Source organism: Biomphalaria glabrata, chromosome 4 (genome assembly GCF_947242115.1).
Source record: "Biomphalaria glabrata chromosome 4, xgBioGlab47.1, whole genome shotgun sequence".
Classification (NCBI taxonomy): Eukaryota; Metazoa; Mollusca; class Gastropoda; family Planorbidae; genus Biomphalaria; species Biomphalaria glabrata.
The window spans coordinates 44,947,064-44,969,766 of record NC_074714.1 but is presented as its reverse complement, the minus strand read 5'-3'; the positions used below and the strand labels follow the sequence as shown (position 1 = coordinate 44,969,766).

At 36.2% G+C, this 22,703-nt stretch overlaps 1 protein-coding gene across 1 annotated transcript in view; it reads left to right on the top strand.

The window, feature by feature from the left end:
• Nucleotides 1–6,573: 6,573 nt before the first annotated feature.
• LOC106068234 (metabotropic glutamate receptor 8-like) overlaps nt 6,574–22,703 on the top strand; it is a 203,220-nt gene continuing 187,090 nt past the window's right edge. The window contains exon 1 of the mRNA XM_056027372.1: nt 6,574–6,979. The gene's annotated coding sequence lies outside the window, so the exon portion shown is untranslated. The remainder of the gene's footprint in view (nt 6,980–22,703) is intronic.

Here is a 22,703-nt window from a genome sequence, read left to right as displayed (position 1 = left end):
GATCTAGTCTAAACATCAAGCCTAAAGATCTAGTCTAAACATCAAGCCTAAAGATCTAGTCTAAACATCAAGCCTAAAGATCTAGTCTAAACATCAAGCCTAAAGATCTAGTCTAAACATCAAGCCTAAAGATCTAATCTAAACATCAAGCCTAAAGATCTAGTCTAAACATCAAGCCTAAATATCTAATCTACACATCAAGCCTAAAGATCTAGTCTAAACATCAAGCCTAAAGATCTAATCTACACATCAAGCCTAAAAATCTAGTCTAAACATCAAGCCTACAGATTTAATCTAAACATTAAGCCTAAAGATCTAGTCTAAACATCAAGCCTAAAGATCTAATCTAAACATCAAGCCTAATGATCTAGTCTAAACATCAAACCTAATGATCTAGTCTAAACATCAAGCCTAAAGATCTAATCTAAACATTAAGACTGAGAATAAAAATTTTAAAATGTATTTTTAGTCCTAACATTCTTATATTTTATCCTTGCTTTCTCAAAGTTGTAGGCCTATAAACATCTGCGAAGGGAAATCACCGATTTTACTGTATATTATTTAGAATGTTTTATAGAGTTGAGCCCCTTTAGTGGGAGGTAGTTGTTTCGAAACTTATAGACATAGAACTGTAAGCAGTACAATACAAAATAATCTTTTCATTATTCTAAGCAGGCACACACACACATGCACACGCACGCACACTCAAACCAAAATACAAACTCACACTCCTTAACAGAGCATTTGTGTGCGTTTCTATGGTGGCGGTGGGAAGAGGTTAGCAATTGGTTGTGGAGGATGCAACATAGGTGAGATTGTCGTCATTGAGTCTTGGGACAGACGACTCAGGAACGTGAGACTGAAAGGTTGTGTTATTGTGGAGAGTTAGAATTTGTTAAGAAATATTTTAACTTAAGTTCTACTACATTTATTTCATTGATCACAAGTTGATTTTGTCTTTATAAATACACTAGACATATATTACCCGCGGCCCGCTGGTCTTAATTTGCGAATCATTGTCGATATAGTCACTGAGAGTGTTTTTGGAAACAATTAAACGAAATAATAATGCTATAAGAAAGCGAATGCGTGAATTTAAAAAAATAGTATGAATGGAGCTATCAAAATAGCTAATCGACTTAAATTCATTTTTTTAATAAAAACATTTGCTTGTAGGTCTACATATATTTAGATCTAGATCTAGAGTCTTGATACTATTATAATAGATGAACACCAACTATTTTAAGAGTGAATTCAATGGCTCAAGAAGCGTATTAATTATTGTATGTTAGTATATATAATATCCCCCATATAGAGTCTCATGTAGCCTGTCAAATCATAGCGTGTTTACATGGCGGTGTGCACGACACATGAATGGGACTATTAAAATGCATGTCAACATGGAAGCTATAGCGAACGAATGTATGAAAAATGCTTTAGAAACTCAAAATTTGAGGGTTAATATGAAATGAATGGACTTTATTTTGTATGTTAATGTGTTAAAATATAAAGTAGATCGTTCCTCTTTGAATTAGATCTAGAACTAGAGTTCGATCTAGACTGTCTGCTGAATGTCGGCTTCGATAGATGAATGGGATTATAAATTACGTAAGGACGTCTAAATTCGCAGATATAAGGAACGAATCTGTGTAAAAATGCTTTTGAAAGATAAATTTAAAGCTTAATTTTATTAAATAATGAAATCAATAGACTATATTTTTGTAATTTTCATGTGTCAAATTAAAAAACTATCTGTGCGAATTGTAGTTTTAAAAATTATACCTAGATATAGATCCTTTCGATCTTCTCTCATGTTAACATGGTCTAGAGTCTAGATCCATAAAATAGGAATTCTTTCATAGAGTTGGGCAATTTTTTTTTTGAGAATCTTAAGTTTGTTTTAGGGATAATATACATACGTCACGGTTCCAGTTAGTACCCAAGGAACATTTATGCCAAGTTTTATCAAGATTGGTCAAACGATTTTGATTTCTATTCGTAACATACATACATACGCCTTACTTTCTACTTAAGAATATACATTTCTATTTAGTTTTCTTCACAAGAAAGTTATTAAAGTTTTCTGAAGTTTTATTAGTTAAGATTATAGTTCGCCTACAATGTTTTTTTTTAGTTATCTACTAACAGTGCAATGACCTCTAACAACAGGCACACACACACACAAACATTCATACATACAAACTTATATCTTATACAGCAAATATGTAATCGAATGATTCCATTTCCTAGTTTGCCTAGGCATTGCATAGACTGACGTCAACCAAAGTAGCAGCTGCCTTATCTGGACAGTTATGTTCAGGTTAAAAATAGATCATTGAAAAAGAAACACATAATGAACAAAAGGATATCTTAAGATTAAAAATACAGTTTAAATAATTAATCCTATTTTCAATATCAAATGAACTAATTATTTAAAAGAAACAATGTTGAATAAGTCAATAAGGGAACAAAATTAGTTTCGTCTCTTCTAACTTGTCAACAATGGAAACCTAAAAAATGAAGAAACATTTTGTAAAAATTGCGGGTCAAACTGTCTACAGCAGGCATGTCAAACACATGACATGTCAGTCAGCTTGCGTGAACTATTAAAGAACAAAATAGTTGATTTTGAATTATTTTTATTGGCTCTCGATGAGTCAATTTTATGTAACGGGTGTAGCACAGTTGGCTATATTCTAGTCATTCCGTAGACTTCCTAAGCGTTCCCTACAATGTCTAGTTCGACATAAAGAAATTATTAAAGAATTACTTTGCTTACTTACAAATTTCACGCTACTAAACAACAATAAAAAAACGTTGGCCCAGAGAACTCGAATTGAAAAGGAGCGTTCTCAGAGTTCTTTTCATATGTAAATATACATTGCATTTAACGTTACCTATCCCTTAGTCTGTTGGACCGTTGGGGCACCATGCAAGATTCGTCGACCGTCTTTCTACCTTCATCACTGTCTTTTGCCTTATTTAGAACCTCTTTCAATGGCGGGCCCGTCCATTCTTTTATGTTGCCTTACCATCGCTTTCTCTGTCTGTCTCTTCTTCTTTTTCCTGGTAGTGTTCCCTGAAGGAAGGTCTTTGCGAGCCCCGAAGATCTTGTTATATGGCCATAGATTTTTAGTTTTTTTTTTACGATAGCAGGCCATCATGGGGTCCAATCGCTGAAGTAACCCTGTCTCTAATCTCTTTTGTGATGCGGTCTTTAAATGTGATTCCTAGGATCCTTCTGTAGCATCTCATTTCCATTGCTAGGATCCTCCTCTCCAGCTCTGCAGTAAGCGTCCAGAACTTAACACAAATCTAACATCTAAAAAATACTTTTAAAAAAATCAAAGCTTATATTAAATAAAATTGTATCAATTATTTTGAAGCAATCATGTAATTAATTTTTAATACTTCTAGTCTAACAATAATAAATTAGTACGAAATCATCCACGACTTTTGATAAGAGGGAAGCTCGCAAAGTTCCATTGGTTAACGCTGTAATTTAGTTTTTACTAAATTGTATTTGACTTTAATAAATTACCACATTGTTTGTTGAAGTAATTTCATTTGTTGGCCTTAAATGTTTTAAGATTTAAAAGAAAAAAGTGTTTCTTTTGTTCGGAAAATAGTTGGCTCCTTCGTCGTTTCTCGGCTTCCGGATAGAAATGTGTGCGTTTCAGAGAGAGAGAGATAGAGAGAATGAAAGAGTGACGAAAAAACTGCAGATAGTAGATTGTGATACCATCACTCAGACTTGTCCCGGAAATTATTTTTACATTATCATTGACTTCACCAAGCAATCCAGTGATCTCAATGGAAAGAATCAATCAGTTTTCTCTTTTATCTTTGTTACCTCCCCATCAGATCCTTTTATTCAGCTGCAAAAATTAAATTCAACAAATTATAATTTTTAAAAATTCCAATATAATTTGAGCCAAAAATAATTTCTATTGAAAATTTTAAAATAACATTTATGTTCTAGATTATATTTTGAATAAGAATTTTTTTTTTTAAAATTACTTCAGTATAGAAAATTAGAAGACAGGGGAGAACATTCAACGAGGCGATCCGAGATAACTCCAGCCATCCTGGTGACAGAACTCTCATTTCCGCAGCTCTCGGCAGTAACGATGACACTGATGAATGCAATCATAGTCCATCTCAGTGGGTCAGTTGATTACATGACTACCTCGTCATCGTTGGGGGGCTGTCGACCAGAGAGGGACATTCTCACTGTATCGTCTTGGTCTGTGTATTTTTAAAAAAGTTGAGACTGAAATAATTTCATAAAGTTATTCTTGACCCCTTTTAGAAGAAGGTGCTTCATTACAGGATGTGTAAATTACTTCAGCCATCTCCTTGTAGCTGTCTCTCTTACATTTCTCTTTAGGTTACAGTCCCTCATTTTTGTTCATGTCAATGTTAGGAAATATATTCTCCGTTATTTCGTTATCACCTTCTCTCTCTCTTTCTATCGCTCTCTTTCTTTCTTTCACTCTCTCTCTCTTTCTCACTCTCTTTCTTTCTCTCACTCTCTCTCTCTTTCTCACTCTCTTTCTTTCTCTCACTCGCTCTCTCTTTCTCTCTTTCTTTCTCTCACTCTCTCTCTTTCTCTCTCTTTTTTCTCTCTTTTTCTCTCTGTCTCTTTCTTTCTCTCACTCTTTCTCTCTGTCTCTTTCTTTCCCTCACTCTTTCTCTCTTTATTTCTCTATCTCTTTCTCTCTCTTTCTCTCTCTCTTTCTCTCTCTTTTTCTCTCTCTCTTTCATATTTTCTTTTTGCTCTCTTTTTTGCTCTCTTTCACAGACTCTCAATGGGTCTCTCCTTCTTACACTCTCTCTCGATTTATCCCTGCTTTTCTCTCTCTCTCTGTCTCTGTCACCCAAGTTATTGGACTAGAAACAAAAAAAACACTTAACACAATCGTCATCCCAAGAGCAACTAATGCTTGCGAGACATGGAAGTCATCTGCCAAAACTGAGAAAAGACAAAATGTGGCTAAACACAATTAGCTAAGACGGTCTTTAGGAATCAGAGTTCGGGTCTGTGACAAGGAAATCCTATGCCGAATTGGCAGTCGACCACTTAATGAGGTTGTGACAGCGTCGCATGAGGTTTGCGGGACATGTGCTCCGACAAATGAATTACGCAGACCAAATGTTGCGATGACATGGAGGCCGATACCTATAGCTTGGCGACGCACTTTTACGGAGCAGTGGACACCAGGTGGGAAGAGGCTTCAGAGTCAGACATTGCTAGTGACAGATCTTTGTGGAGACAGCTTGCCTCCCATTAAACCGAACGGCGCTGGAGCATCACCATCTCTCACTCTTTCAATCTCTCTTTGTCCCTCTCAGTTCTTCATCACTTTCTTCCCCCCCCCCCTTTCTCTTTCTCCTCTTTGCCTCTCTCTTTCGATTCTGTGCCTCAGTAGTGTGTAGTCTAGCAAACAAGAAAAAAATGTAAAAATAACAAGTTTTCTACTACCAGACTCTAAGCAGACTATTTTAAAATAAAATTAATTTAAATATAACTGTATTATTTTTTAATTCTTTTTTTTCACCCACAAATCTATTCTTAATGACGGCGTAATAAGGAATAATGAGTATGCTATTTTTGGAAAATGATCAAATAGTATATTTTTAAACTTTGGAGGGGGGGGGGGCTTAGGAAGAGGAAGCACAAATAAAAGCTGATGACGTGGTGGACTGAAGTCTTGGAGATGGCAAGTGGATCTGAGTTGATAGAAGCTCAAAATGAATTTTCAAGATCTATAACATCTTTTTTGTCAATATGAAAAGTCTATAAATATTTGGACATATATATAAAAAAAAAGGAATTTTAGGATTTTATTAAGATTTCTGTGTCTTTTGACATTATTTATGGCACAGTATTTCTCAAAGTTTTACTACTGGCACCCCCTAGATTCTCTTTATGTACCTTTTTTCTCTTTCTCTTCTCTCTCTCTCTCTCTATCTCTTCTATTATTCTTCCCATCTATTTCCTGTTTCTTTTCTCTTTTCCTTTATTCTATCTTGTTTCTTTAATTCTTGGTCTCTCTGTTCTCTTTCCAGTGTATTCTCACTCACTCGCCCTCTCTTTTTCTCTTTCTTAATCTCTCACTCTATTTTTTTTTTTGCATTTCATTTTCTCTCTCACTCTTTTTCTTTTCTCTTGTGGTTTCTACTCTATTCCTTCTTTAATATTTACCCACTTTTTTTTTTCCCATATACCTCCCAGAAGTTTTCTAATCTATAGTCTTTTCTCTCCCTTCCCAGCCTGCTCTTTGTCCTTCTCCCAGACTTCCGATTAGGAACCTTCTAGTCTTCTCTCATTTTAAAAAGTTTTACTTTCGTATGTTTCTATTTTTCAACACGTCTGGTCTCACGAGATGTCTTTGTCACTTAGCTACAAAAAAAAGGGGACACAATTCTTAACTCCCCAACGGAAAGCACACACTAGTAAAGAAAAAGCTACACAACTCCTTGTAGAGTAACTGATCTCTCGTTCTGTGTATTTTTTTTCTTTTAGGGTCTTGGGGGGGGGGGCGGAGGGTTGAAAAAAAGGGTGAGAACAGACCCTGTGAACACGACAACTCACGCTTGTCGCAGCGCGCGGGACTCACTCGCGTCTCCCGCAGGTATATTGGCATACACGGCGAAGAGAAATGACATGGCGAGAAACCTCACACAACGAAAAAAAAACAACAACAAAAAGTACTAAAAATGGTGTCAGAGGTTGGGTGAGCAGGGATTAACGGACGGGGGTGTGAATGCTTCCAGGGTGTTGTTGAGATGCCCTGTGACACTTGTTGTGGAATCCAGAAATAATTCAAGAACGGTAATTGCATAATCTTTGTTCTAGTTACCAACTGGTTACTTCCCGTTGTGTGACTTTTGCCATGATTTATATTTTCGGATGGGACATTTGTTTGTTATATTTTTATTTCCTGACTCAGTGATGGCTTTATTCTGAAGCAAGGTAAATAATTGTATACATTTGTAAATATCTAACTCATGTTTACACGTTTTAATTCCTTGTACTAAAAGACATTTAGATTTATATATAATTGTCTACATTTTGAAATGGCATACACTTTCCTCCTGTTCAGCGGCATGATGTTTCGTACATGAGATTTGACTCTTGAAAGACATTATGACAGACATTAAATACCACGTGCAGGCTACGATGGCTGGGTGGTCGTGCGGTTTGCGTGCTGGACTGTCGTTCGGATTTATTGACGGTCGAGGGTTCAAACCCTGCCCGCTCCCATCCCCCGTCGTCCTGCTGGAGGTTTGGTCTAGGAAGTAAACTATCTTCAACTCTGAAGGAACATCCGAAAACGTGTAAAACAAACAAACAAACGATCAAAATATTTGTATCCCTTTGTCTCCTTAGCAGTTTAAAAGTTATATAAACAATAAGGTATATAGGGGCAATAAACTCCAGTCATTTCAATCGTATGTCTAGTTATTTTGTAATTACGTTTGTGATTTTCTAAGTTTGATATGTTACAACTTTTAATGAAAGAAATTAGACCCAGCTGTGACCTACATATTTTTGTCACAATCAAGTTGACAAAGCCATCGACTGAATAAGATAAATAATAATTATTATTATAATTATAGCTTTCATAAAGCGCTACTTTCATGCTTATAGAGCGCCATGGTTCAATCTCAAATGTGGACCAGTGAGGGGAGGGAGTATCTAGGAGAATGTTTTCCGTGCTGCCTGTAGGCGTTCAGTAAACACAACTCTGCTCGAGTCGGGTGTCGAACCTCGAGCCCCATTCATAGGTAGTCAAGACAAGCCAAGTTGAAACGTACTTAGCATCTAAATCGTTTTTAGACTTGTGTTCATACAATACTGAAAACTAGAGGTCGAAATGTTTATTATCGAATGATAATTTTAAAAAGTTACCATAGTTACAAAGGACCTTTTTAGATTTAATTTAATTAAACTCAATTTGACTTCCGTTCAACCTTTCTTATCTCTGATAACTGAAGATCTCTTCAGGTTTATTTTATCCTTTACAATTTAACAGCTGCTTCTTTACCAGCTACAAATTTATAAATAATTGACTATGAGTTAATGAATGATTCGTCAATGAAACCATTCGTTCCTGTTCAACAGAGCTTAGATAACAGACAAAATAACAGAGAATTAAAAGTACCCCTTTCAGACCTGGCGATCTATGGGGCAGATGATGTAAAGGTCATCTGTTTCTGTTGCTCACGGTTAACTTGAGTGTCCTGTGATCAGCAAAATAATATTTATCGAAATTCAAGTCTTCACCAGGATTTGAGCCCGATACCCCTTGAGTTTGGAATCCAAGCGTTTACCACTCAGCCACATATGCATTATGTAGTCGGAGTTTATGGTAATCCAAAAATAACAAACATTAATAAAGAACTAGAGCTACTTTAATTCTAAATGTGATTTATTCAATGATGTATACATTTCACGGACATTGGAAGGCAGTCTTGTCGCGTGGATTGCGTTCTAGATTGGCGTCTCGATGTTCCTTCTGATGAACACCACCCGCTGCATTCCCCCCCCCCCCCCGGCCGTTCTTTCAGAGGTTTGGGCTAAGAAGGAATACTTTCGGAACATCCGAAACATGTCAACCCTAAACCAAGCATTTACATACTGTATTTACTATACTATTATCATCACAACATTAACGATAGATCTGAATGCAAACTAAATGGTTGAATACTTATATGATTGGTACAGCTTCAAACAAAAAATTATTTTACATAAAAATATCCACTTATCTCTTTAATTGTTAGGCGCGACCCATTTCCCATTCCGCTCACATGATCATACTTAACAAAACAATTCCCTTCTAATATATTGTTACACGTGGACAATGGTGATAAAGATTCATTCAAGTGACTAATCTAATGCGATCAGCTTAAAATATTAAACAACGGAGATCCACGTTCTTAAAGATCACTTGAAAATGTACTTTGATTACATCTTGAAAACCAGGCTACGTAAATTTACTGTTAAATTAGAAAGAAGAGAAGTTAGATGGTAGATAGGCATGTTTGAAAAGAAGCCTACAAAATGACAAATAATTATGTTTGAATATAAGCCTACTTAAACTCTTTGCTAAAGAAATTATGTTAGAATTAAAGCCTACTAATGTCTTTCCTGGGATAACTAAAATCTGAAAAAAAATATTTTTCTTTAGGGTGTCCTTTATTCAATGCATACTAGTCAAATCTGTTTTGAGATGAATGGGCCATGTCTGAATTTGTCATGATACCTTCATTGTCACCATGCAAAACAATCGAATAACGTTGCAGGTCAGTGTTCAGGCCCTCTATAACAAATGGTCAAACACCCCCTGGTTAATCTTCGAAGAACAATAAGATAATAGCCCCCTACTTGGTAACCCTCGGCAATGTGCGCTGAGTCTAAATTTGACATCTTCATCATAGCACCAAAAACTGAATTAAATTTAAGACGCTATTTTAAATTATTCCCTTTCAATAATAAATTAATGTTATGTAAATTAAATGTTCAAGCATACATTTATCATATAGTTTCATCTCTCAGCTGGAATCTGCTTATTCTTAATTCGGTAGTTCTGCACGAGCAGATGCATAGATATATAAGATATAATCAGGGCCGAATCCAAGTATGTGGGACCCCTACACTCTTTCGAAAGCTTCAATAAGGATCCTAAATAAAGATTTTAGAAAAAAGAAATGGAGTACATGATAATAGGATCTCACTTTCCTTTTTAAAAAAATATTTTATTTGCATATTTTAGTTTTTAAAAGTGTATATTTTTGAGTTTGAGGAGGGGAGGCCCTTTGTAGACGCACTGCCTTAAATCTGGAGCTGCATTTGCATATTCCGAGCATACTGCAAATGCACGAAGACAACCTCTTAATCACGTGACATTGCTGCCACCCGACGTAAGACCTAAAGTGTCAGTGTCAAAAGTGAGAAAAAACATTTTTGACTCGTCGAAATTCAGATATATATATTTTTTTCTGGAGACCCATTTCTTGCAGAGTCCCCGGAACCAGTAGCCCCACCTGTCCTTCCTTAAATCCGGCCCTGCATAGAATAATTCAAGTTTTACATATAGTCAAGTAAATTTACGTGAGTCTTTTTCATTTTCTTACTTTGCTACAGTTACAAAACGCATACGGATTTCTGGCTTGTTAGAGGCCATTGGGTTTGAATGGGGCGCCAGGGCACTACCGTAGGCGTGGAAGATTCTGTCCTGTTTCCAATCAGAGTTGATTTCATGCGTTACTTCCAATTCTTATTAGACTTTATCTCAGGTTCAGTAACAAGAATTTGCCGTCTTAACAAGTCCAAAACTAGCGCACGTATTAAAACAAGTAATATATAAAAATACTTTAAAAAAATAAAGCTTATCTTAAAGGAAGAACTCCACATTTACAACTATATCTGTCAATGACGTACAATTTCTTTCCCATTTTTGATGTCAAATAAAATAGCTAATTACTATAAATACATTGATCGGTTAATTTTTTTTAATTGATTTGTCACGTACAGAAAATAATTGTGGAAAGTCTCAACTTGATCTGAGAATTGGTGTGGGAGAAATATCTAAGGGAGCAAACCCCAAATATTTAGCCATATCTTTTAATACTGGCGGATTATATTCCCTTGTGGGTAACTAATGAAATAATGAACTACCAGTAATTAATTGACTAGTCGACTAATGTTATTTCTGAACTCAAGTTTCGTAATGTAAGATAAATAATAGCGTAGAGTTTCAACTTAATCAGAGAATGAGTGTCAGAGAAGTTACGTGCTGATGTAAGGAAGAGATAAACAGAGTCAATTTAAAAAATAAGCATTGTAAATGAAGTTAAAATCTGTGTGGTAGAGACAATACATTACAATCTTATCCATTTTTCTCAATTTCTGCTTGCTTGAATCTTTGTAATGATTATTAATATTTTAGAAATTACAGACGTTTCATCAAAAGAAAATACAATTACGTCCTTGTGTCAATGTAGTCATGCATGTTTATCGGTGACTTAAAATCTGGCAAGTTAGTTTGTTTTCCTGCTCATGCTCTAATAGCCTTAGTCAAGAAGGGGCACTTGTACTACCTTGTCCTAGCATATGGACTAAGAAAAAACAGTCCAACACGGTGTGCTTACCACCTCTAATCAAACTGTTACCATTAAGAAATCAACCATCTTTGTAATCAGTTCCTTAATGAAATGAATGAAACTCGTTTTGATGAAATCTTGTTATTGCCCTTCATTCTTATGTAGTCCTATTTAGTGTTATTCCCCTTTTCGATTCATGTTATCTTATGAAGAGTTACGCCCTTACATATGGGGTACAGTTAGGGCAACACTGGCTAAATAAAAAAAAAAAACTACTAGATCTAGTATACTTACTAAAAGGGTAAGTTAAATTAATACATCTTATTTAGACAATTGTTATGTATGGAGTATGTGTGTATGTGTGTGTGTGTGTGTTTCTATGGTGAAGATGGGAAGAGTTTAGCGATTGGTTGTGCATGATGCAGCAAAGGTGGCATTGTCGTCACTTTGTCTTAGTTAGGACAGACGACTCCAGAACGTGAGACTGAAAGGTGGTGTTATTGTAGTGAGTTACTATTACTAAAGTCTACTACTGTCACAGCTTTCCTATTCTATTTATAATTATAAGTCGATAGAATGTACCTTAGGTCTCGCTACGTCTAGGTGTCCCTGGTTCAGTTCTAGTTAACGAAATAAAACAATGAAACCACTAGATCAAACACATAAACTTTAATCAGCTTTACTGCATATCACACACAAGCTGGTCTCTGTCTGACAACAAAACACACTTCCGGTCATTCGCGCAGATTGTAAAAATAGATTATACATACATACACACATTCATCCGTGACAACTACATTTATTTGATTTATTAACCTGATTTTGTCTATATAATGAATACATTTATTTTTGGAATTGTTCACAAGGAAGTTATTCAAGTTTAACATTTTAAGATATATTACGCCTTCAAATAGTTGTCTACCAGCAGTTTGGTGCTACAAGTCAACGACCGGTAATAACAACTATATGCATTAAACAAAATTTGGCGATTTCTGTTTTGTTATATTAAAAACGTGACAGAACGAAATCTTTTTTTAGAAAGAAAGACAAAATGTATTTTTGACATTTTATCCACCACTTTGGTAGTTATCCCTGGCGTCTCTCGCGCCAGCTCCATTTCAGGATATTGGCATTTCCGTGACGGCCAGAGATGAAAAGGAGTTTTATTGACCACTTGCAAGCGTGCATCTCACGTGATCAATGGCTGGACCTTGCAGCGGCGATGCTGTACAAAACTGCAATTTACCGGCTCTTTGGTTTTCTTCCCGAGCTAATACGTAGCTCTAGGTGGCAGGGGCGGATCTCTTTGATCGCATGGGAATGCGCTGGGGCTTAGCGGATTTGTAACTCAGGATTTTTATTTTTTCTCTCTTTCTTTATATACTTTGTCACATTGTACACATGTATTGTTATAATTCTTGACTCTTTTAGAATGATGAACTATTGCATGTGGCATGTGGTATGTGGCATGTGGTATGGGGAAAGAAACGGAAGTAGAAGAATGTCTGCTTGTTTTTTGAAATATTTTGTGGTTCTCTTCAGACAAATTGGAGCAGAGATCATCTTATTGTTATCTTTGTTTGAAATTAGAGTTAGAAATTAAATCAGTTAAAAAATCATACATTTATTTCCGTTACCAAGAAGAGCTGATTAAATTGATTTTTCGTATCTGCATTTACATGTGTAAATCTACTAGTTTATTAATAACTCCAATAGTTATTGGAACACCTATTCAGAACCATGAAAGTAATATCGTCTTTATCAAATCTAAATATTGAAGAAGAATACAACATTTCACAAGACTCATTAGACCCACTTGTGACCTACAGCTTTTGTTACATATAGCACTGTCAAAGCCAAGATAACAAAATAAGTGTTATTTTATTATTAAGAAATAAAACAAAAAGTGTATTTCATAAACTATTATACATATTGAAGTATCTAAATATAGATCTAGTCTAGGGAATGACGACCTAAGAAAATTTATAAGGCGAATTAAAAAAAAAAGATTTTTGCAAGTGTATTTTTTTTTAATTTAAGAAACTTGTCTAAAATAAACTTAGTTTCTGTCTTAAAAATTTGATAAATAATTTTTGATATTTTCTTGTCAATAGAAATGTTCGATCTTATCCGAGCGTGTGGCGTGTTGTGGTTAAAACGCGAGTTTTTGTCACGAGCTCAGAGTAATGACAGTTAAAGCTTCAAGCTCCCCTTCCCTACTGTATATCGACGAGTAAAAAAAAGAGAAAGACTTTTTAAAATGCCTCCCCCCCCCCGCCGAACCTGCGTCGATGACAGCACTCTGAACTAGTTCCAGATGTTTACAAGGGGCTTAATTTCTTGCTTCGCGAATCGTCTGGAAACCTCATTGTTGGCGAGATCAATGAACATTACAGACAATGTGCAGTGGCCAAATCATTGATACTGATAGGAGAGTTAAGTCATTCGCACTCTGCTCTACTTTACGCAGATACACTGCGTGCTTCATTAAGTCCACTACGCTCTTTAACTCACTAGCCATCATATGATCATACTCTGTGCTATTGTTTGTACAAAATCAAAACTTATTAACCATAAGAAACAAAAAATTAAAATAAATTAAAATACTTAAAAAAAAAAAACTTCTACGGAGGGAAATGGTTTAACAGAACTACACTCACAATGATACATGTGTGCGATCGGAAATTCTTTGTTTGTCTGTTTCACGCTACATTCATGCTTATAGCAGGCTTGGTGCGCTACTGTACAACCACTTTTGTGGACCAATGGGGTGGGGTTGGGGAATATCTCTGAGAAGGTTTCCATGTTGCCTTATTAAAAAAAAATTAAAAAGAAAAATTCCTCTAGTCTGAATTTGAAATCGAGCCCCCACGATGGAAAGCCGACTTGTTAGCCACTGAGTTATTCGAGTGCTTATAAAAGTATAATGTTTTATAGTATTTAAAAAAAAAAAATTAGCTAACGACCAAATTATCTACACAAGGCTTATCCACCCCCCACCCCCAACCTTATTAGCCGTACTGTATCCATATAAAAGAAAATCAATTAATTAAGACTATTTGATGAACTTTTTTTTTTCTTTCACTGATTCATGCGCTGTCATCCACAATGAATGATTACATAAAGTTTCAACTTGATTAGATCATGGGACGTGGAATAAATAAGGTCTACAAGATCCACCCAGACAGACAGGCATCTTTGTAAACGAAACATCCGAACAAAACGATTGTATTTATTTGGTTCCCTGTATATAGGTTTCGAAAAAAGAATTAAAAACTATATTGAATGACTTCTTAGTGATCTCACACTAGTCTGTTGGCGCTCGACTGCCATGTTGCTGTGTTGGGATTTTAGTTAGTCCTGTGTTGTATGCTGCTGGTGTATGATTAATGTTGGTTTGGGTGATTACTTGAAGATGCTTGAGCAATCATGTACGATCGAATACAGTGCAGTGGATAACTATAAAAGACTAAGACTAAGACTGCTTTATTGATCCTTATGGAAATTTGTTGTGATTACAAGGACTCTTTTCTCATATAAAGACAACACAACAGAAACATACACATAAATACAACATATATATGCGAGTTACTAAGCTGGAAACATGCCACAAATTAGATAAAATTAAAACACTATGGAAAAAGACATGAGCAATGCATATTTTCATAGCTTTAAATTGCTTTTAATTAAAACCGATAGGCGATCGGACAAAGTATGGGTTCCTATAAGACGTGAACACTATGAAAGGTTGTACGTTAAATGTCTACCGCGTTATTTAGTATCTAGACATTACTCGAAAAATTACATCATTTTTTTAACGTCGTGTTCACAGTCCGTCCTTTCTGATGCGATTAACTACTTCCCAGAGCTGTGGGATTTAAAACAAACGGATATTTACATTTGATTAGAGTAACAACTTTAGTAAAAATCATTTAATTTAGAGATCCATCAGAGAAGACTAAAAAGTAAAGTTGCAATTATACACAAAACACTGAACCATAGTCTTCAAATACAAAAACAAAATCTAATAAAATACTCAAAAAGACACAAAAGTAAAGGCAAATTTCTTGTTCCATATGCTGGGACAAATATCCACAAATACTCTTTCTTCTCTAGTGGTATTAGAGTAGGGAGTGGGTGGCCTGAATTAACTAGGAAAACCAACGACTTGGCAGATTTCAAATCATTATTAAGATGCATGACTAGATCAAGGGCGGCCTAAGGTAATTGGGGGTCCTAGGCGGAGTGAATTGGATGGCCCCTATTGAAATAGAAAAATAAATAATTTAGACCAAAAATATACACAGTAAACTAAAAACCGTCTTGTATCTATATGTCAATCAATAAATAATGAAAATTTCGTAAACTTCGTAAACATATTCGTACAGATGTAAACCGATTTCTTAACGCAATCTTAACTCCCTTAGTACGAATGCGTTTCATGGACGATAGTGCTGGCTCCATATAGGACAATCACCAATCGTATGGCCTAGGTGGATGTTTAGTTTGCTTATGCCTAAGGCCGGCCCTAACTAGATTGACGTGTAAGAAACGCGTAAGACGTAATCATATTCTTTTTTGAAGTAACATATGTATTTTATAAGATAAGATAAGATATCCCTTACCTTGCATGCACTGAATTTAATCAATGTGTCATCAAATGTGCTTTTTGAAAGTATCTCTACAGTACTAAATAAATTCATGCAAAGTGATTTCTATACTTTATGTAAACTCAGCAGAAAACTACCATTAAACTATTTTCAACAAGAGTTTATATCAAGGTCGATGAAGTTCCCTGTCGGGGATTCTGTCAATGGGTCTAGGATGAACGCTGTGAATGAATCTCTTTTTCTCTTTTGCATACACCTTAAAAAAGAAATACCTTACATTAATGCAAGTTGTATTTAGAACGCAGGTTCAATGTCCAGAATCGTGGCTTAATGGACTATTTCTTAAAGAATAATATTTTTTATGGCATTAGCAACCCTGCCCCGCCACTGTTCCGAATAGCATCCACGGTCAGCTAGTATTACGCACATAATTACCTTAATAGCTGACATCAGACCACTAGCGGACATGCTTTGATTAGCGAGGACGTCTAATGAAACGTGATCTTAAGATGTATGACGTTTGACTGACAAGTTGGATGATCACGGCGGACGTTAGAGAGCAGGGCAGTTGGAGGGTGGGAGCTGGGTGGAAGTTGAATGCAGGGTTTACTTTGGAAAATGATATCAGAGAGAGAGAGAGAGAGAGAGAAAGAGAATGAGAGAGAGAGAGAGAGAGGGAGAAAAGTGAGAAAATATCAAAGCGCAGAAGTTCTAGAAACTCTTGTCTTTTTACCACGACGACATTGTGCATAATTATGCAAAGCACTCAAAGGGCGTCAATAAAATCATCAGAGAAGCTAATAATAAAGATAATATACATATATGTTTGATAAAGGTTGCACTATTTTGTAGTATGATAAGAATAGCAGTAATATGTCAAATATTCTTATACTAGTCGACGGGCGGCATAGCATACGCCGCTATTTTGCAGTGCCGCTATGGGCCCCGCACTTTCATAGGACCCGCGCTAATTCTAGGTGTATCAATTATTAAATTAAACCATTGTATAACTTATAACAGATTTCCCGCGGCTTCCTGTCGATTTACAGGGAGTTCCTGGAAATCTCCTGAAAATGCAAAATATACGAAAAAGTCCTGGAAATATCCCGAAATTATTAAAATTTTTTGAAAACTCATACAAATCTCCTGAAAAATATAGACAAAAATTGTCATTTTGAGGTGTCATTCAATATGGAAAACGCGAATACTACTCGCGATAAAAAAAACGGCATTATGCAATACCCGTAATTGTGGAATCTAGTGAAAGAGGTTTCTCGCGCCTCAAACTAATGAAGAATTACTTGAGGTCAACAGTTCTCGTAGATACATTAAAACATTTGGTAACTCTTGCTATTGAGCGTGATCTGTGTAGGAAACATAATTCTTATGATATACTGTATATGACTTTGCTACACGCAAGGCTCGTATAGTAATTCTGTGCGTAGTAAGGAATGAATAAAATGATTTTCGCCTCTAAAATTACGTAGGGTAACTCTAGTCCGTCCGACTTGCAGAAATAAAAGAGTGATCTTTCTATTAGAGAGCTGAGCAATTGTTGTGTCATGAAGAGAATTATATATATAGATTAACAGAAAGTGACTTTTTAAAGCTTCCAAATACATGTGGAATAGTTATTTCCATTTCATAATATAACATCCCTAACTGCTGTGAATAGTTTTAAAAATGGTGTAATTTTATAAGAAAATATAACTGCTTGCATAATTAATTTTGAAAATAAAACGGTTCGTTTTCAGAACACAGAAGTTGTAAGCCTTAATTTCGCAGGCTACAAAATAGGTTACAATGGAATTCAATAGCTTTTCTAGTTTTTTAAGATCTCAAAATGACAGACAGATAGACTGACAAACAGACTACGCAAAACTAGGCTTTTCATCTTATGAGAGTTGCAAAAATAAAATCATTTCTAAAATAATCCTTTCATCCTGCAAACAAAAATTGTTGAAATCTTAATATAATCAAAAGATTAATACTAGTGCAACGCTTATAGCAACTCACTCTGTGTGTCTGTCTGTCTATTTGTCTGTTTGTCTGTTTGTTCAAAAGTAAGTACACTTTATTTCTCTGACACCAAATATCAGATCAAGCTGAAATTTTGCACAATTATCTCTTTTACCCTGACAACACAAGAATCAATTAAAAATAATTAACCAATTAGTTTAATTAATAAATTCCTTTGTTTGCAATCTTAAAAAAGGGATAGAAATTGTACTGGTCTGAAGTGGTGGTATAAGCTGAATTAGTCCCCTTAATATTAGGCAGCCGTCTGAGGCTCAGTGAACACAAACATGAAATAGAAACAATAGCGTACTTTAAACTACAATGCATTTTAAACGTAATTTTAACTGGAGAATTAAGAGGCCTTTAATTGAGCACTTGATTTAGTTTAGAAAATTGTTAATATGTCATAAATTTAAGAGCCTCTGGCGTCTCTTTTGCAATTCTGGTGGTAGATGAATAAGGACTTGTGAGGGCTGGAACAAGACAAATCTTTATAGATTGCTACGTCACAGGTCTATGTTAAGGCCTACTGTAACGATAAGTCTGGTCTGGACACGCAATATAACATAATTGTGACGTAAGTTGAGGGAGTCAAACCAACGGAGGAGCAGGGTCAGAGGACGGATGTTTATGTTTAATGCAGAAAGATGTGTAGGTGTTCTTAACATGTAACGACGGTTTTGATGCCTTAAAGTGGACCTGAGTCTTCTACTATGACAGCGAGCATTGCCGTTTAAACTGGGCTGGGTCGTGTCATATATGTAGCTCACGGTCTCCAGATCCGCCCCGCTCGCTATAAAGAGGCCGAAAGCCTCGCTAACCACGGTGAATTTGGTCATATTCTTATATTGTCACCGCCTTAATACCGAAGGAAAATTGCCATACCAGCTAACTCTCGTTTTCTACTATCTCTTTTGTGAAACAGCGTGAGGGACTTGTTGGACTGGGTTCTGGGGGCTCTCTACCATCCTCACCACGAGAGAGATAAAAAAAAAAACACAGAAAGTTCGCCCAGGATAACCCCACGTAGGCTGTGTTCGCTACCCGTTATTCGCCTATCTAGTTTCCACGACTGGACGTTATGTTCGCAGGCTGTGTTTGCTACCCGTTTTTCGCCTATCTAGTTTCCACGACTGGACGTTATGTTCGCAGGCTGTGTTCGCTACCCGTTATTCGCCTATCTAGTTTCCACGACTGGACGTTATGTTTGGAGGCTGTGTTCGCTACCCGTTATTCGCCTATCTAGTTTCCACGACTGGACGCTATGTTCGCAGGCTGTGTTCGCTACCCGTTATTCGTCTATCTAGTTTCCACGACTGGACGCTATGTTCGCAGGCTGTGTTCGCTACCCGTTATTCGCCTATCTAGTTTCCACGACTGGACGTTTTGTTCACAGGCTGTGTTCGCTACCCGTTATTCGCCTATCTAGTTTCCACGACTGGACGTTATGTTCGCAGGCTGTGTTCGCTACCCGTTATTCGTCTATCTAGTTTCCACGACTGGACGTTATGTTTGCAGGCTGTGTTCGCTACCCGTTATTCGTCTATCTAGTTTCCACGACTGGACGTTATGTTCGCAGGCTGTGTTCGCTACCCGTTATTCGCCTATCTAGTTTCCACGACTGGACGTTATGTTCGCAGGCTGTGTTCGCTACCCGTTATTCGTCTATCTAGTTTCCACGACTGGACGTTATGTTCGCAGGCTGTGTTCGCTACCCGTTATTCGTCTATCTAGTTTCCACGACTGGACGTTTCCACGGAGGCGCCACGATGAGACTACGGAAGCTGGAGTTCTCTGTTCAGGTTGATGAGTCCCTTCTGCCAATCCACGTTTCAGACACCCCGCCGTACAGCACCAATACTTCCCAGTGTTGCTCCAGGTTCAAGGCCACAAACTCCCAAAGGTACCAGGGACGCCTCTTTCCTCTTGTTCCAGAAAGCTAGACTGCAACTCCAATATTAATAACAGGAAAGAATTTATCCCGTTATTTCTTGTGTCATATTTGTTTTATGTTGCTTGAGTGTTTAGAACAAGATGTGTGTTTTTATTTATATATGTAGGGGGGGGGGATAGTTAATATCCGTTAATGACATTATTGAACCGAGAGTTATACTAAAAGGGTGTCCCCCGGTGCATGAGCTCAGCCTGGAGATCGTAAGGGCATTAAAGACAGGTAAACGGGAGGGGGATCGATAGAACAGATTGATTGGCTCGATCAATAACACCTACTCACCACATTGCCTTGAAATCTGCACTGTCCGTCTCGTTAGTTTGTTGACGAGGGAAGACTTGTGAAACAAACAGTAATCATGGCTGATCACCATGTTATTACGTGTGGGATTTATTTTCTCATCTGTACTAGTGGTAGAGTACATTTCTCGTTCCTTATTCAAGGACAAAGTCATGCAGAATTTTTTTGTTTCTTCTGTTGACGGAATCAGGATTATGTCAACAAAAAATAAAAATATCTTCTACCATCCCATAAATTCAATGTATTTTTACTCATAGTCATTTCATAGTCATGCAATCATAGTCATAGTAAAGTAAAAAGGTAAAGTTCTCCTTTCAGACCTTGTGGTCTATATGGCAGATGATGTAAAGGTCATCTTTTTCTGACTAAGGTTAACAAGGGTGTCATGTGGCTAGCACAACGACCAACCGCCTTTACTCAGTGGCGAACAAAGATACCAAAATTTAAAATCCCAGTCTTCTTAAGGATTCGAAACAGTTCAGAAGCAAAGCGCTTTACCGCTCAGCCACTGCGCCTCCAGAATATATATATAATGACATTTTGTTCCGTACAAACATTACATAAGTCAAAAACATATCAATGTTCCTAATATTACAATTAACATCCTATGATTTAGTTCAATGTTTCTCAAATTTTTGACCTATGTGTACCCCTTTTATAATTTATGTAATGCTGAGTACCCCTCGCCCCCTCCACCAGACTTTAATTTATAAAAAGGTATTTTAAAAAATCCGCATAGTTAATGAGGTGCGACGCGTTTCCCCCTCCAAAGTATTTCCGTAACCATGGGGGTACGCGTACCCAGCTTTGGGAACCACTGATTTAGATGAACATCTAGTATAACAATTTCTAAGTTACAGTACATTTGTAGGAGGAGGATTTTCTTTTCAGTTCTCGGCATCGAAACACGCGATCCGATTCCACTATTTTTATAGTCAAACGAATTGTACCCAGAGGCTCATATTGACATGTTATCGATGTAGCAAACTCTCATGTACTTTTTTGTTAAATACAACATATCACGACCTACAACTTCTCAAAGCAGGTTTTCGGTCAATTATTCAGCACAATGCTAAAGGATTGCTACTGTCATGTAGTGAAATATTGGAGCTGAAACACGAGGGAAAAAAACAGAACATGAAAAAAACAAATCAAAGAAATAATGAGGGATGAAGCAAAAATAAAAGTATAACAGATAATGTCCATCAGAAGATATGATTGCCAATTGTCAAGTTCTGCTCTCATTTGTCATCTATTATCCAAACTTCCAAATACTTCAAATTTGAAGCTCTCTTGTTTATATGTTCCACGCTTTGCTCAGTCTAATTCATTTACAGTTGCTAAGTTTGCTATTCTGAAATGTGATAGCCTACTTTAATGATTGTGATAGTACCGATTAAACACGTATCAGAGATAGAGGCAGAGAGAGAAAGAGAGAAAAATAGAGAGAGAAAGAGAGAGACATTAGCATTACAATAACACATGAATATATTAGGAAGAACTTTGATTTCCAAGACACAATTGTCAAGTTCTTCTAAACTAAATGGAACATTTCAGCACAAGGAAGCCTTTGTTTTTTTTTTTTGTTTTTTTTTGTAAAAATAGTAGCAGTATTTATTTTTATTTTAGTTTTGAAACGAGCCAGAAAGATTGAGCTCAATACAATTTCATCAAACTCTGTACCTTTATTTCATTGAGTACAGCTAGAGCAAGATGTCTTCAACATTTCAAAGGCTAATCTTTCATTTGTCCTCGCCATGTTTCCACTAAGCTGGTTAATCTGACAGTCAGACATTTAGACGAACCCACAAGCACTCACACATTCATGCTGGAGGGGGGGGGAGGAGGGGGAGATTCTTTCTAACACCCACGCTGTAGTTTTTTTTTTTTTTTAGTTTAAAAACTGTGTTCCTTACGTAGTGTACTAATGGTTCCTATTTTATATATTTATTAACGCTAGTCGGCCAACACCCGATTAGTTTTAAAAAAGCATTATTAGGTAATGCTGGCGTTATAGGTGGAGCACCCTATTAGTAAATAAGGGGGGTTGGGGTAATGACCATTTGTTAATGTCACTGTAATGTATTTCTATATTTAGCTTTTAAAATGCAATGGGAAACGAAATTAAATTTAAATTTTAAGAGCGATTTGTTAACAGAAATATCTATACATTAAAACAACAATATCAACAACAATAAAAAAAAAACAATAACATTAAAATGTAAGTACAGCTTAAGTTATTTTTCACAAAGCTTATAGTAAGGGGAGGATTACCTTTGGAAATCGAAATTTTGGACACAAAAATCGATTTTTAGATTTAAACATATTTAGATAGCTTATCCATTTATTTACTTGATATGTACTCTAATTTTCTATAAATAATGCTTTAAAACATATTATTGCCTGGATATCATATTATTCTAGTGTAGATTTATCTAGATTCTATATATAAAATATATAGTCTAGATCTATATTGATAATATTCTAGAGCTTAGACTTCTACGATTGTAACTGATTCAGTGATTGTCTTCAAGTTCATTCTTATTTGAGCTTGACTAGATCTAAGTCTTATCCATAATTATCATACATCAATTAGATCTACATCTAGCTCTACTGCTATAGACATTCTAGATCAGGGGTTCTCAACCTGTTGGTCGCGACCCCCTTAGGGGTCGATTGACGATTTGTCAGGGGTCGCCTAAGACCATCGA